We start from the raw sequence: 16,500 nt of genomic DNA, 5'->3' as shown, positions 1-16,500 counted from the left end.
GAGCCGACCGACTGGAACAATGACCCGGAAGCGTGTAGGCCAGCAGGGGTGCGCCGGAGCCGACCGGAACAGTGACCCGGTCCGGGCGTGCGGGCGGTCGAGGCTAGGTCGCTCGAAACAGGCCTCAGTGGTGAAGGAGCGACGCCAAGGAGGGGTGCAGCGGCAACAGTTTGGCGGAGCAAGGCCGTGGCTCGGAAACAGGCGTAATGGCCGGCGGCTGCCAGGCAGCGACTCGGCAGCGGATTCTCATGGGCGGCTCAAGGCGGAGTCTGAGTTCGTGGTCCTCTCCGCTTTCCCGGTCGTGGACTATTGTCTTCTTCTTCTCTTTTCTGTTTTTGCGTTTGAGGTGCTAGTTTGATCGTGACCTAACAATAATCAAATTGTCTTGATACTTGACCACACCCAAGGCAATCCCCTGCATCCAGATTTGAATTGACGCTGTAGAAAACGTGTCCGTGTTCCCGGTTCATGGTGGCGCTTGATGAAAATCCCTTCGGTCTCGCCGACGCGTGAGTGCTTCTGCCACAGAACACCTTTGTCAATCTTGACCGACGAACTTATAGTGGATGGCAATTTTTCCACGACGGCTCTTGTTGAGCCGGAAAGTTGCAAGCTTCTCGAACCCTTAAAAAAGAACTCAACACCACTGTGCGCGAGCCCCACGGTGGGCGCCAACTGTCGTGGAATTGTCACGGCAGATGTCCTAGTGTGAGGACTTAGTCGTGAGGCCAACGCATCTTTGTAGTAGCTTGAGAGGGGTTGAGCGGAATCAAGAGACGCAACACAAGACAAGGATTTAGACAGCTTCGGGCCCCGGGAAACATCATCCGGTAATAGCCCTACATGCTGTTTGTGGCTAGGTCTCATTATGCTCATGAGGGAGTCGTCGGTAAGCCGACTCTTTGTGTCTAGGCCTAGAGATTGTTTCTTCTTGCTTGTCCCTCTTGGGGAGCCCGGCCCCTCCTTATATAAGTTAGAGGGGCGGGTTACATGTGGAGTCCTAGTAGGACTAGGACTAGTCTATCTTTTCTTACAAGTTGAATACAAGTCCGGGTCTTGCTTCCTCGTAAAGGAAATATTCTTCATCCCTTTGTTCTTAAGCCGGCCCACTAGAGTATAAGCCAGCCTGCTGGGCCTTGGGCCTTGTCGTCCGCCTGATCCGCCGTTGGGGTTATCACTAAGTCACCAAATACTTGTCGGGTCTCTGTGAGCCGCCAAGTCCGGCCGGGTCATACTTCCGGCCGGGTCATACTGCGTGGTATATCCCCGACAGCTATCATATCAACTCATTCGTTCTTTCAAATCCTACCGAGGATTCGTTGAAGACCTTATTCAAGTTTGCGCTATATCTGTCTTAATCCTTTCTACGAGAATAAGTAGTATGCCAAATCCGTTGCTTGTCATCAATCTAAATTGGTGAAGGATACGCATAACATAATTCTAATTCTTGGTTCATCCAGGTGATTCATCTTCCTCTCTCGAGTTGTCCTACATATCACATTCTTGGTTCGAGATGCTTCATCTTTTATTTTTTGGAGTTTGTTCATGATATCAATTCTCGGTTTCTAGTTGTTCATCTTTCTTTTCCGGAGTTCAAAGTTTTCGCACTCATATCGTCGTGAAGCTCCATCTAAATCATCGCAAGGCTTCACCTTGTGTTCTCAACTTCTCTTTCTTTTTAGCATCCTTTTATTACCGGAGTTCTCACGAAGGCTCAACATGGTGGTTCGTCAAGGTTTCCTTTCATTCTTCAATTGTTCTTCAAGATTTTTCTTGGAGTTAAGATACGCCAAGCTATACTCAAAACTAAACAGGGTGCTTAACACATGTTTTGTTTTGAGGAGTACAAGTCTTCTTCATCTTGCATTCCGAAGTGCAATTCTTTCTACCTTATCTTTGAGGTGGTGTTATGTCACTCTTGACAATTTCCTTCATGTTCCATGATTCACAAGTTTTTAAGAATGAGATATTTAAACCCATCATTTTCTCTTCGTTCAGAAGATCCTTTGGAACCCATCAATCTCTTTATTGGAGTTATCTTGGGTTATATTTCACCTAAAGCTTTCCCTAAGGATTTGTAACACCCACGATGCGGCTATATCTCCCACGTGTCGAGGCACAACTTAGAGGCATAACCGCATTTTAGGTATTGTCGCAAGAAGGGTCATCTTCACACAATCCCATGTAATGAACAAGAATGGGATAAAGAGAGTTGGCTTACAATCGCCACTTCACACAATACATAAATTAATTCATACATCATTCAAAATCCACACATAGACCGACTACGGTCAAATCCAAATGAAAAGAAGATAACCCCAAATGCTAGATCCCCAATCATCCCAACTGGGCTCCACTACTGATCATCAGGAAACGAAACATAGTAACGACCACGTTCCTCGTCGAACTTCCACTTGAGCTCCGTTGCGTCACCTGCACTAGTACCATCGGCACCTGCAACTGTTTTGGTAGAATCTGTGAGTCACGAGGACTCAGCAATCTCACACCCGCGAGACTAAGACTATTTAAGCTTATAGGAAGGATGGGGTAATGAGGTGGAGCTGCAGCAAGCACTAAGCATATATGGTGGCTAACATACGCAAATAAGAGCGCGAAGAGGAGCAACGCAACGGTCACGAAGCTAGAAATGATCAAGAAGTGATCCTGAAACTACTTACGTTCATACATAACCCAAACCGTGTTCACTTCCCGGACTCCGCCGAAAAGAGACCATCACGGCTACACACGCGGTTGATGTATTTTAATTAAGTCAAGTGTCAAGTTCTCTACAACCGGACATTAACAAATTCCCATCTGCCACATAACCGCGGGCACGGCTTTCGAAAGATAATACCCTGCTGGGGTGTCCCAACTTAGCCCATTATAAGCTCTCACGGTCAACGAAGGATATTCCTTCTCCCGGGAAGACCCGATCAGTCTCGGAATCCCGGTTTACAAGACATTTCAACAATGGTAAAACAAGACGAGCAAGATCACCCGACTGTGCCGGCAAATCTCGATAGGAGCTGCACATATCTCGTTCTCAGGGCACACCGGATGAGACATCCTACGAGTAAAACCAGGCCTCAAGTTTCCCCGAGGTGGCCCCGCAGTCTACTCGGTTCGGACCAACACTCGAAGGAGCACTGGTCCGGGGGGGTTAAATAAAGATGACCCTCGGGCTCGCGAAAACCCAAGGGAAAAAGGCTTAGGTAGGCAAATGTAAGACCAAGGTTGGGTCTTGCTGGAGGAGTTTTATTCAAGGCGAACTGTCAAGGGGGTCCCATAAATCACCCAACCGCGTAAGGAACGCAAACTCAAGGAACATAACACCGGTATGACGGAAACTAGGGCGGCAAGAGTGGAACAAAACACCAGGCATAAGGCCGAGCCTTCCACCCTTTACCAAATATATAGATGCATTAATTAAATAAGAGATATTGTGATATGCCAAAATATCCATGTTCCAATATGGAACCAACTTCAACTTGACCTGCAACTAGCAATGCTATAAGAATGGCTGAGCAAAAGCGGTAACTTAGCCAAACAATGGTTTGCTAGGAAAGGATGGTTAGAGGCTTGACATGGAAATATGGGAGGCATGATATAGCAAGTGGTAGGTAGCGCAGCATAGCGATAGAGCGAACAACTAGCAAAGCGAAGATAGAAGTGATTTCGAGGGTATGGTCATCTTGCCTGCAAGGTTCTCAGAGTTGTCGAAAGCTTGATCCTCGTAAGCGTTCTCAATAGGCTCCTCGTAAGCATTCTCGTCTCCCGGCTCTACCCAAAGCAAGAACACAAGCAAAGGGCCAAGAATCAATCACGGGAAATGCACAAGCAACATGATGCAATACATGGCATGATATGCGAGATGTGATATGCAATGCATATGCGTGCTCCGGAAGGGAAAAGAATTAACAAGGCATCAACTTGGCAAACCAAGTATGCCGCTGGAAAGATGAGATGATTTCGGTCGAAATTGATATAAAGATCACCGGAAACGGATGCACGGTTTGCAAATGGCAAGCAAAACAAGAATGACACAATTCTGCGATTAACAGCATGATAGCACTTAGAATACATCAAGTAGCTAAGCTACAGCACCCCAACATAGCAACAAACCATATGGCAGTTATCTCCAAGAGATTCGTGACAAAAGATAAACACTGAGCTACGGCTAGATCACAAAATAACAGGTTCAAACAAGCATGGCAAAAGTGCAAAATACTGGACATGCCAGAAATAACATCAGGAAGCAATGTTTAGAGCAAGAAAACAACATGCTACAGGAACATATCATAGCAAATCAAGGCGCGCCATGAATCTACCAAATGCATAGAACAAAAGCCCCTTACTGATCATGAGCTAAAAACGCACAAAAGATATGATGGCACCCATGTAAACATAGCAAGTTTCGTTAACAGGTTTCAGACTTGGCAGAAAACAGAGCATGGCATTAACAGAATTATGAAGGCATCATCTTGAGCTCGATTCACTCATCACAAAGCATTGCATAACAAAATAAGCATACCAACAGCAAGAAGACATGTTCATGAAACTAATCATGGCAAGAGCAAGTTCATAGCATGCATGGATTACTAGCAACATCTATGGCAAAATTGAATATCATGTTAACATTCTGCCAGGAACATTTTATAGCAAAAGTAGAGCAAGATTGAGACATGCTAGGACACTCCATAATTGCAAGCAGTGGCATGGATGGATAGAGAATAACCACATGTCCAAAACATCCTTACTAAAGTATCTCAAAATAAGCATGGATCTGACTATAGCATCAAGTTTACATGGCATAAAAACAACAGCAGGTAAAGACTTGGCAAAAATTCTAAGTCCCTGAAAACAGAAACATCACGAAGCCTAGTTTGCATGATTGTGCTAGTCACCACATAGATCACAAAAATACATGTCATACACCCCTATAAAGATGGCATGGCATACACCACATAGATCAAAACACATGTAGAGCTCGTGCTCATAAAATGCACACATCAAATGTCACAAAAATAACAAAACATCAAATTCTGATAAGTAACAGCAGTAAACATCATATAGCACTTTTGCAACGACGATTTAGGCATCAATATGAACTCAAACAAACGTGGCACAATGGAACAAAATGGAGAGAATCTCCTGGTGAACATTTTGATATATCACACGCATGAAACGGAGCAGTATGCAAGGAGATATGGCATGCAGAACAGGGCATTATAACATGACAGAAAAGGACTTGGAGGAATTTTTCACCTCCGAAATCCCAGATCTAGGGTTCGGGCGCGGAGATCGAGGCAGGGCCGGGCTCTCGCCTGAAAAGATGCGGCGGTGGCCGGAGAAGGCCGGAGAAGGACGGGGAAGGCGCCGGCGGGACGGGGCCGACCGGACCTCGCCGGATCCGGCACCGGCGGAGGAGCGGGACGGCAGACCGAGGGAGCCTTGGCTCGGGCGGCGCGCGGAGGCGGCGACCGGGGCATGCGGCGGCGGCGAGCTCGGGCGGCGCCGGCGGCCAGGCGGAGCGGGCGCGGGGCGGCGCGGGCGGAGGACGAAGCAGGCGCGGGGTGCGGGTTCGGGCGGCGGCGTACGGGCCCGCGGGGGCCGGCGATGGGCTCGGCGGGCCTCGGCGGTGGTGGGCGGCGAGGAGGCACGTGGCAGTGCAGGATTGGCTCGGGGCGGCGGCGGCGATTTGTCCGGCGCCTCCGGACGTGTCCGGCGCGCGGAGGGAGCGGGGCTAGGGTTTTGGACCCGGATTTGGAGGGGGGTGCACATATTTATAGCTAGAGGGAGCTAGGAGACTCCAAATGGGGTGTAGTTTTCGCCCACACGATCGCGATCGAACGGCGGAGAGCATGGAGGGGGCTTAGATGGGTTAGGGGGCTGTTTTGGAGGGGTGTTGGGCTGCAACACATAAAAGGCCTTTGCGGTTACCCGGTTAACCGTTGGAGCATCAAACGACCTCCAAATGGAACGAAACTTGACAGGTGGTCTACCGGTGGTGTACCAAGGCCACTTAGCAAACCTCGGTCCATTGCGAGAATGTTTAACACCCGCTCATGAAAAGAGACAAGAGGGGTGCGCCGGTGCATGTGGGAGTGTCGGATTGCAAAACGGACAACGGGGAAAATGCTCGGATGCATGAGACGAACACGTATGCAAATGAGATGCAAATGATGACATGATAAGAAATGCATGACATGAACAAAATGCAAAAATGAGAGACAAAACCCGACCACGAAGGGAATATCATAACACATAGCCGAAAATGGCAAGAGTTGAAGTTACAAATATGGAAAGTCACATCCGGGGCGTTACAACACTCCACCACTATGAGAGGATCTCGTCCCGAGATCTAGGACTGAAAGAACTCCGGATATTCGGAACAGAGGTGGTCCTCGCGCTCCCAGGTGGCTTCTCGGTCGGAATGGTGTGACCACTTCACTTTCAGGAATTTTATTGACTTGTTGCGAGTCTTGCGCTCAGTTTCTTCAAGAATAGCAATGAGGTGCTCATGATAAGACAAATCTTCTTGGAGATCAATCTCTTCGAAGTTTATGGTGCGCTCAGGAGTCTTGAAGCACTTGCGAAGCTGGGACACGTGAAACACGTCATGCACATTGGCGAAGTTGGAGGGAAGCTCAAGTTGATAGGCGAGGTCGCCTCTTTTACCAATGATCTTGAAAGGACCCACGTATCTAGGGCAAGCTTCCCTTTGATACCGAAACGACGAGTGCCTTTCATTGGACAGACGCGGAGGTAGACATGGTTTCCGATCTCGAAAGCCAAGTCACGGTGCTTGCTATCATAGTAACTCTTCTGGCGCGATTGTGCGGCTTTGAGATTTTCACGGATGACTTTACACATTTCTTCAGCCTCTGTGATTAAGTCATTGCCAAGAAGTTGGCGTTCACCAGTCTCTGACCAATTGAAAGGAGTACAACACTTTCTGCCATACAGAATCTCGAATGGGGCCTTGACCGAACTCGCTTGGAAGCTATTGTTGTAGGATAACTCGGCATATGGAAGACAATCTTCCCACTTCATGCCAAAGGAAATGACACAAGCCCTGAGCATATCTTCAAGGATTTGATTGACTCGCTCAACTTGGCCACTAGTTTGAGGATGGAAAGCTGTGCTGAAGCGAATGTTGGTGCCCATGGCCTTCTGAAAGGAGTCCCAGAACTTAGAAGTGAAGATGCTTCCACGATCTGAAGATATCAATTGTGGAATGCCGTGCAAGGAGACAATCTTGGAGGTGTATACCTCTACCAACTAAGCTGCTGTGACAGATTCTTTGATAGGAAGAAAATGAGCCACTTTACTAAGCTTGTCGATGACAACGAAGATAGCATCATTTCCACGCTTGGACTTAGGAAATCCAGTCACGAAGTCCATTTCGATATGATCAAACTTCCATTCTGGAATAGCAAGAGGTTGGAGGAGACCAGCTGGTCGTTGGTGTTTTGCTTACAGCCTTTGACAGACATCACATTCGTTCACGAATTGAGCGATTTCTCGCTTCATTCGAGTCCACCAATACGACTGCTTGAGGTCATGGTAGATCTTCGTACTTCCGGGATGAATGGAAAGAAGAGAATTGTGCGCTTCATTCATTATGACCTTCCTTAGATCACCTTTAGGAACCACAATCCAGTCCTCAAAGAATAAAGTGTCTCTGTCATCAATGGGATAGCACTTGTATTTGGAAATGCCCTTGTCAATACCATGTTTCACCTTCTTCACCATGGCATCAAGAAGTTGTGCCTCACGAATTTGATCTTCCAAAGTAGGAGAGACTTGGAGATTGGCAAGAAAGCCTTGAGGAACAACTTGGAGATTCAGTTTGCGGAAAACTTCACAAAGGTCCGGTTGGAAGGGCTTGAGAATTAAGCTGTTGCAATAAGCCTTCCTACTCAAAACATCTGCAATGACATTGGCCTTGCCTGGAGTATATTCAATACTCGGATTGTACTCTTGAATCATTTCGACCCATCGAGTTTGCCTGAGGTTGAGGTTGCGCTGAGTGAAGATGTACTTGAGACTCTTGTGATCGGTGAATATGTCCACTTTCCTTCCCAACAAGAGATGTCTCCATGTTATTAGTGCATGAACAACTGCCGCCAACTCAAGATCATGAGTGGGGTAGTTCTTTTCGTTGGGCTTCAACTGACTAGAGGTATAGGCCACAACTTTCTTCTCTTGCATTAACACAGCACCGAGATCTTGAAGAGAAGCATCACAGAAAACTTCGAATGGCTTGGATTCGTCAGGAGGAGTTAAGACAGGAGTTGTGACGAGTTTCTCTTTGAGGTGTTGAAAGCAACGTCACACTCAGGAGTCCAAACATACTTGACGTGCTTCTGGAGGAGGTTGGAAAGAGGCTTTGCAATCTTAGAGAAATTCTCAACGAATCTTCGGCAATAGCTTGCAAGACCAAGGAAACTCAGAAGCTGCTTGACGTTCTGAGGAGGTTCCCAATTCACAATTGCGGACACCTTCTCGGGATTAACAGCGATGCCCTTGGCAGAGATGATATGACCAAGGTAAAGAACTTCATCAAGCCAAAACTCACATTTGGAAAACTTCGCATAGAATTGATACTCTCTGAGCTTGTCGAGCACCAATCACAAATGTTTGGCATGGTCCTTCTTATTCTTGGAGAAGACCAAGATATCATCGAGATACACCAGGACGAATTCATTGGTGTAGGGGTTGAAGATGAAGTTCATCATTCGAGAGAATGTTGGAGGAGCATTGACAAGGCCGAAAGACATGACATTATATTCATAAGAACCAAAACTTGTTCTGAATGCTGTCTTGGGAATATCTTCTTCACGAATGCGAATCTGATGATAACCCATCCGGAGGTCAAGCTTGGAGAAGACTTTAGCACCTTTAAGTTGCTCGAATAGCTCATTGATGTTGGGAAGTGGATACTTGTTCTTAATTGTCTTCTTGTTCAATGGACGGTAGTCGACACAAAGTCGGTCCGTGCCATCCTTCTTCTGGACAAAAAGAACACCACAACCCCACGGAGATGAACTCGGTCTGATCAAACCCAGACACTCTTGTTCATCGAGCTGTTTCTTCAACTCCTTCAGATCCTTGGGTCCAAGTTTGTAAGGACGCTTGCAAACGGGTTCAGTGCCAGGCTCAAGATCGATAACGAACTCGACTGGCCGGTTAGGAGGCATACCTGGAAGCTCTTCTGGAAAGACATCTTGGTACTCACAAACGACTGGAATCTGAGAGATTGCATCTAGCTCGCCCTTCTCATTGAGAGAGAATAACCGAATGGTCTCATCACGAGCGGCATAGATGATCACATCCTCAGAAGAGTGTGTCAATTGAATTTCCCCAGCAGCACAATCAAGTTGAGACTTGTGCTTAGAAAGCCAGTCCATGCCGAGAATTAGATCAATATCCGAGTCACCAAGAACAATTGGTTTAGCCAGAAATTTGTAGTTCCCAAGTTGATAGAGACATCGGGAGCAACCAAACTAGAAGTCATAAGCTTTCCCGGAGAAACAACTTGCATAACTTTGGATAAAATCTCTGTGTCAACATTGTGCTTCGATGCAAATGGGTATGACATGGAAGAATGTGATGCACCAGTATCAAATAAGACTTTTGCAGGAATATCATTAACTGAGAGATTACCCATTATCACATCAGTAGATTCCTTCGCTTGAGCTGCATTCATCATATTCACCTTTGCAGACTTGGGATTATGCTTGACCACTGCATTGCTGGAAGATCTCACAGGAGGAGGAGGCGGAAGGCGCCTTTGGTTGAAACACTTGTTAGCATAGTGACCTTTCTGCTGACACTTGTTGCAAGTCACCTCTGAGAGTGGACGATGATAAGGAGCATTCGGCCTTGGAGCTTGATTCTGAGACTTGTTCTGATAGCCAGGGTTGGGTCGGTGGGAAGATCCATGGCCACCTTTGTACTTCTACTAGAAAGGCTGACGAAACGGAGGAGGAGGACGCAACCAGAACTTTTGTTGCTTAGCAGCCACTAGTGAGGAAGAAGAAGACTGAACTGCGTCCCTGACTCTCTTCTTAGAAGCCTCACACTTGAGCTGAGCAGCCTCTTGCTTCAGTGCCATGTTGTAGAAATCATCATACTTGGTCGGCTCAAAAAGCACGAGAGCTAATTGCAGATCTTCTCTAAGGCCACCTCTGAATTGATAGATCATGCTCTTTTCATCAGGAACGTCTTGCTTAGCGAAGTGAGCGAGTTTCTTAAACTGGGTATTGTATTGATACACGGACATGCTGCCTTGCTTGAGTTTGAGGAACTCCTCACGCTTGCTCTCAACAACACTTTGTGGAATGTGGTGAGCTTTGAAGTCTCGGCGGAAATCATCCCAGGTAATCACACGACCTCCTCTGGAATCTTTGTATTGTTGATACCACTCGGCAGCTTGATCCTTGAGTTGAAAAGAAGCAAACTTGACAAAGTCCTCAGGCCTGACATTGCTACATTCAAAATTCTTGTTGATGTCCACGAGCCAATCATCGACGTCTGTGGCCTCGGCACAGTAGCTGAAAGACTTCGGCTGATTTGCGAGGAACTGGTTGAGGGTAGCGAAGTGAGGCTGATTGTTGCCTTGGCCTTGATTTCCTTGGTTGCCTTGCCCTTGGGTGCGCTCTTGCAAGAGTTGCAAAATCATCTGAGCATTGGTGTTGGTGGCTGCCATGATAGCTTGCCATGCCTCCGGAGGCGGAGGTGGTGGCGGAGGGTTCGCCTGACTCCCATAATTGCGTTCCGGATTCTAACGCGTTGGCGGAGCCATCCTGAAGAGGGTGACATCCGTTAGCTTCTTGATAGACAGATAGACAAGTTGAATCAACGGATAGAAATTGCAACATATAGCCTTCTCAATAAACATTCGAACGAGGATGAACAAATGAATTCCATAGTAAATCATCACACTTCCATTAAGGTGAGAAGCCACTTGATAAAGGGTTGATGAATGAAATAACAAGGTACGACTGGAACAAATAAATGGTAAGGATTACCCAATCACAAACCAAATATCTGCGGGAAGAAATTCTAAGAGCTACTTGAATCCCACCTACAAACTCCTGAAACTTTCTGGTTATGCAATCTGGTGTTGGGGATACAGGGGATACAAAATATGTCACCCAAACTAGCAATCCCTAGATCCAGCTGTATCCATCCGTCAACACATAACCAAGAAACCTTCGGAAATCGTGTACCTCAACCTTCGAAAAGCATCCATTATACGAGTTATGGCAATACTCCCGAACTCCCGCCCCAGTACTGGGTGGCGTCGAGGTGATCTCACCAACAACTGCATAAAAAAGATTTTCGATGTCGGCGAAACTCAGGTATTCCAGAACTGCAACGATAAAATTGTGACGACAACACCTCGGAGCTCAACTCCCCGGAGGCACCAAGAACAATGTTCTCATCACAAAACCATCAGAACGATTCCAAGATACCCGCGTGATCCTAAAAAAATTTAGTGAAATTTGAGGAGAGGAAAGTCAAAACTTCTACGTCAGGAGACCTCACCAGAGCGACGAAGGGACTGAGGAGTAAAAAGAATCCTACTCTCCGATATATATAATCCTAAGACTCAAAACATTTTTTTTCTAGACTCAACAATGCCAGCGATTCGATCAAGCAGGTGGCTCCTAAGTCGGGGATGGCTCTGATAACCAACTTGTAACACCCACGATGCGGCTATATCTCCCAAGTGTCGAGGCACGACTTAGAGGCATAACCGCATTGTAGGTACTGTCGCAAGAAGGGTCATCTTCACACAATCCCATGTAATGAACAAGAATGGGATAAAGAGAGTTGGCTTACAATCGCCACTTCACACAATACATAAATTAATTCATACATCATTCAAAATCCACACATAGACCGACTACGGTCAAATCCAAATGAAAAGAAGATAACCCCAAATGCTAGATCCCCGATCATCCCAACTGGGCTCCACTACTGATCATAAGGAAACGAAACATAGTAACGACCACGTTCCTCGTCGAACTCCCACTTGAGCTCGGTTGCGTCACCTGCACTGGTACCATCGGCACCTGCAACTGTTTTGGTAGAATCTGTGAGTCACGAGGACTCAGCAATCTCACACCCGCGAGATCAAGGCTATTTGAGCTTATAGGAAGGATGGGGTAATGAGGTGGAGCTGCAGCAAGCACCAAGCATATATGGTGGCTAACATACGCAAATAAGAGCGAGAAGAGGAGCAACGCAACGGTCGCGAAGCTAGAAATGATCAAGAAGTGATGCTGAAACTACTTACGTTCATACATAACCCAAAACCGTGTTCACTTCCCGGACTCCGCCGAAAAGAGACCATCACGACTACACACGCGGTTGATGTATTTTAATTAAGTCAAGTGTCAAGTTCTCTACAACCGGACATTAACAAATTCCCATCTGCCACATAACCGCGGGCACGGATTTCGAAAGATAATACCCTGCAGGGGTGTCCCAACTTAGCCCATTATAAGCTCTCACGGTCAATGTCGTGGAATTGTCACGGCAGATGTCCTTAGCGTGAGGACTTAGTCGTGAGGCCAGCGCATCTATGTAGTAGCTTGAGAGGGGTTGATTGAGATGAGAGACGCAGGGCGGATCAACGCACAAGACAAGGGTTTAGACAGCTTCGGGCCCCGGGAAACATCATCCGGTAATAACCCTACGTGCTGTTTGAGGCTAGGTCTCATTATGATCATGGGAGAGTCGCCGGCTCCGGCTCTCGGTGTTTAGCCCTAGAGATTATTTCTTGTTGCTTGTCCCTCTTTGGGGTGCCCTGCCCCTCCTTATATAAGTTAGAGGGGCGGGTTACATGTGGAGTCCTAGTAGGACTAGGACTAGTCTATCTTCTCTTACAAGTTAATTACAAGTCCGGGTCTTGCTTCCTCGTAAAGGAAATATTCGTCATCCCTTTCCTCTTAATCCGGCCCATCATAACGTGAGTCGGCCTTCTGGGCTTTGAGCCTTGTTGTCCATCTGACCCGCCCGCCGGGTTACTAATGAGTCGCCAAGATCGGGCAGGTTATCTGTGAATCGCCAAGCTCCGGGCGGGTCACCAGTGAGTCGCCAATTCCTGCCGGGTCATACTGCGGGATATATCCCCGACATTAGCCCCCAGTTTAATTTGGATTTATCCATGTTAAACTGATCCTGTAAAATAAACACAAGAACAAACTTGATAGGTTGTGCTCCGGGTTAAATTTTGTAAGCCGGCACCTGATCATCTTTAAATCCTTGTCATTTCGTTCTTGATACATGCCCATGAACTCATAGAAAATCTCCTTTAGTAGATATGTTCAAACTTTGTGAATGCAAAAAATCCAGATACTTCTTTTGAGAAATCCGGGTCAATAGGCCAGCTTCAGAGTCAATTTGCTGGCATTGGTCTCTTGTAGAGAAATATTGTAAGAAACAATCCACTTGAATCGGTTTCCAAAGCACCGGCTTAAGAAATATTGGTCTTGAAATACTCATCTGATATTCAGCCGGTTTAAAGATGTAGAACTTGCCGGTTTAATATTACCAAAATTGCCGGTTTGTAAATATTGATGGCACCGAGTCATAATTGTTGCCGACGCCGGGTCATAATTGTTGATGACGCCGGGCTATGATTGTTGCAGACACCAGGTCATAATGATTGGTGACGCCGGGTCAATCTGATTTGCTCAAAAACTAAGAATTCGAAAGTATTTCTCCTTATATCTGTGTTACCTGTAGCCCCCAAGTGACGGGTTGTCATGCTTGTATCAACCTGGGACTTGTAATTGTCTTATGCTCACAAAACTTCAACCGGTGTAGCCTCCAAGGGCCGGGTCATTATGCAATAATGAGCAGGGACTTTGTAGATGTAGACTTGAGCAGCAACATGTAGCTCCCAAGGGCCGGCTCAGTAAGATAATATTGAGCTGGGACTTTATATATATTTCCTTGAAAAGAATACCATATGTTGTAATCCTCTCCATGGGGCCCGAACCCACGTCCATAAGGTTAAGAGCTTTGTACTCTTCCAACTGAGTATTGGACCTTTCAATATAATGGATTTAAACTTGTGTACCCTGAATTGTTGACAGGAGCAATTGGTAGCCCCCAAGGGCCGGCTCATTACAATGTGATGAGTCGGGTCTTCAATAAGGCCAGTAAAAATAACTTTGCATTAGCCCCCAAGTGCCATGGTGCATGCTGGCAGTGACATGGGACTTGCATATTTGATGTAATCTCAACCTTGAATAATGTAGCCCCCAAGTGTCGGGTCGTAAGCCTGCAGCGACCCGGGACTATTCCTTCCATTGTAGAATAAATTATATCCATTGATAAAATAATAGCCATTGCGCCAAAGCGACTTTGAATACCTCATCGGTTGATAAGTAAACCCGGAGTTTAAATACCCGGCGGCTCTTGGCCGATGACGATTTAATACGCCTCCATTGTAAACCGGAATTTTTATAACCCGGCGGCTTATAGCCTTTGAGAAAATCAAGAATTGATAACCTTTTGAGACACCAATTTTAATCTTTGATGATGGGCTTGAACTTAATCATTTATGCAAGTCATAGCTCTGTAAATCCTGCACAGAGTTTAAACAACATATGCCCTGGCGACTTAACGTTAAAAGCCAGGGCGGGTAACCACCCAAATGTAGTCTTATCCTGCACACAAGTAGATCACAAAATCCCTTGACGGTTTACCGCAGGGCGGGTCATAATATCTCATATATAACCATTGTGATATTGAATTTGTACTGCCGGTTTACATGACCTGTGCAGTAAGTGTGATAACCCAATCTTTGATACGCGCATGATTCCAACAGCGCAATTCAAAACATACCGGCGGCTTAAAGTCCATAGCCAGGGCCGGTTTAAACATAATCATGTATAAACAATATCATACCTGTGATATTGAATTGTACTGCCGGCTTATGATACCTGTGCAGTAAGTGTGATAACCCAATCTTTAGAAGCCAATGCTTCCACATAGATGATGATTGTCATAAGCCGGCGACTTATCATCGAAAATCAAGCCGGGTTTAAATAGAAACCACTCATGTACACTTTAGATGTGTTCAAAAGAGCTTCAGATAAAATCCCAAAAATTATTTGCAAAAAGAGACTTCAAAAATTTTGAGGCTTCTGATTCGAATACGATCAGAAAACCGTCCCAAAGGGGTTAAGCTAAGATTCGAATACGATCATATAGCCCCCAGTGGCTTTGGCGTTGCCGATCAAGAGGGTACCGACAGCTATGTTCTCTTTGGTTTGAATACGACCTATGTTTGAACAGGAAGCCCCCAAATGACCTTGAGAGTTGTTTAACGACGCTGATTCGAATACGATCCACGTCGGTTCCCAAGAGGGGTTGAGCTATGATTCGAATACAATCAAGAAGCCCCCTAGTGAGCTCGGCAGTGTGCCGATCAAGAGGGTACCGACAGCTATGTTCTCATTGGTTCGAATACGACCTATGTTTGAACAGGAAGCCCCCTAGTGATCATGAGAATATTTAACGACTCTGATTCGAATACGATCAGGGTCACACCAAAAGGGTTAAGCTAAATTCAAATACGATCAGCTCCCAATGGTCCTTAAAGTAGGGTACCTATGTTTGAGTTGTGCTTTGTAACAGACTCTTTGGTCCCTTTAATTTTCCCTGAGAACTCGAACTTTGCGAGAGATAAATTCTTTTTGAACCTGAAATTCTTAAACCAGATATTGAGAGTTTCAAAGTTTTGTGATAGACAAATTTACCTTGAACCGGATTTTGAACCGGATTTGAGAGCTTCAAAGCTTTGTGGCAGATAAATTTCTCTGAACCGGATTTTAAACCGGATATTAAGAGCTTCAATGCCTTGTGGGAGATGCCAAGTCTCTTGCGCCAGATTTAGACCAGACTCCTTCTTTTTAAGCCGGAAATTTTCTGACGGCCTTTAAACTTTTTACCAATATGGCGGTAGCCTCCAGGACCGGGTTTTTTCCCCTCCAATGACCCGGAGTTCTTGATTGCATTGAAATCGACCAATGCTGCCGAGTCATATCATTGTAGCACCCGAGTCTCCAGACGACTCGAGGAGTTGGCTTGAGATTCTCCATATTGACCATAGCATAAGGTGTATATCACTGGTGTTGATAACGCAATGTGAATCCACAGAAGGTTGAGGTGACTGCGGCGTGTTATAAATGATCTCGTATGAACCGTGTCAGCAACTCGGCCAATGGTTCCTTCCAACTGGACGTTTTGAAGTTAACCAAACTGTAGCGGCGGCGACTTGTGCGCATGCCCATTGAGCCGTCCAATGCCGACGATGGCTGATAACACATGACAATTTTCCTCCAAGCTGTTGGAAGAAAACCGGGCTTCCCAAGCAGTGACTTGCTCATATTCAATAATCCGCTCATGCAGACAGGTGCAGTCCTGGTGTGTCGATGTAGACCCGGCCGCAATACACAGATGGAAAAGAGA

The sequence above is a fragment of the Aegilops tauschii genome, chromosome 6, assembly GCF_002575655.3.
Source record: "Aegilops tauschii subsp. strangulata cultivar AL8/78 chromosome 6, Aet v6.0, whole genome shotgun sequence".
NCBI classification, from domain to species: Eukaryota; Viridiplantae; Streptophyta; class Magnoliopsida; order Poales; family Poaceae; genus Aegilops; species Aegilops tauschii.
This window is presented reverse-complemented; position numbering follows the sequence as displayed.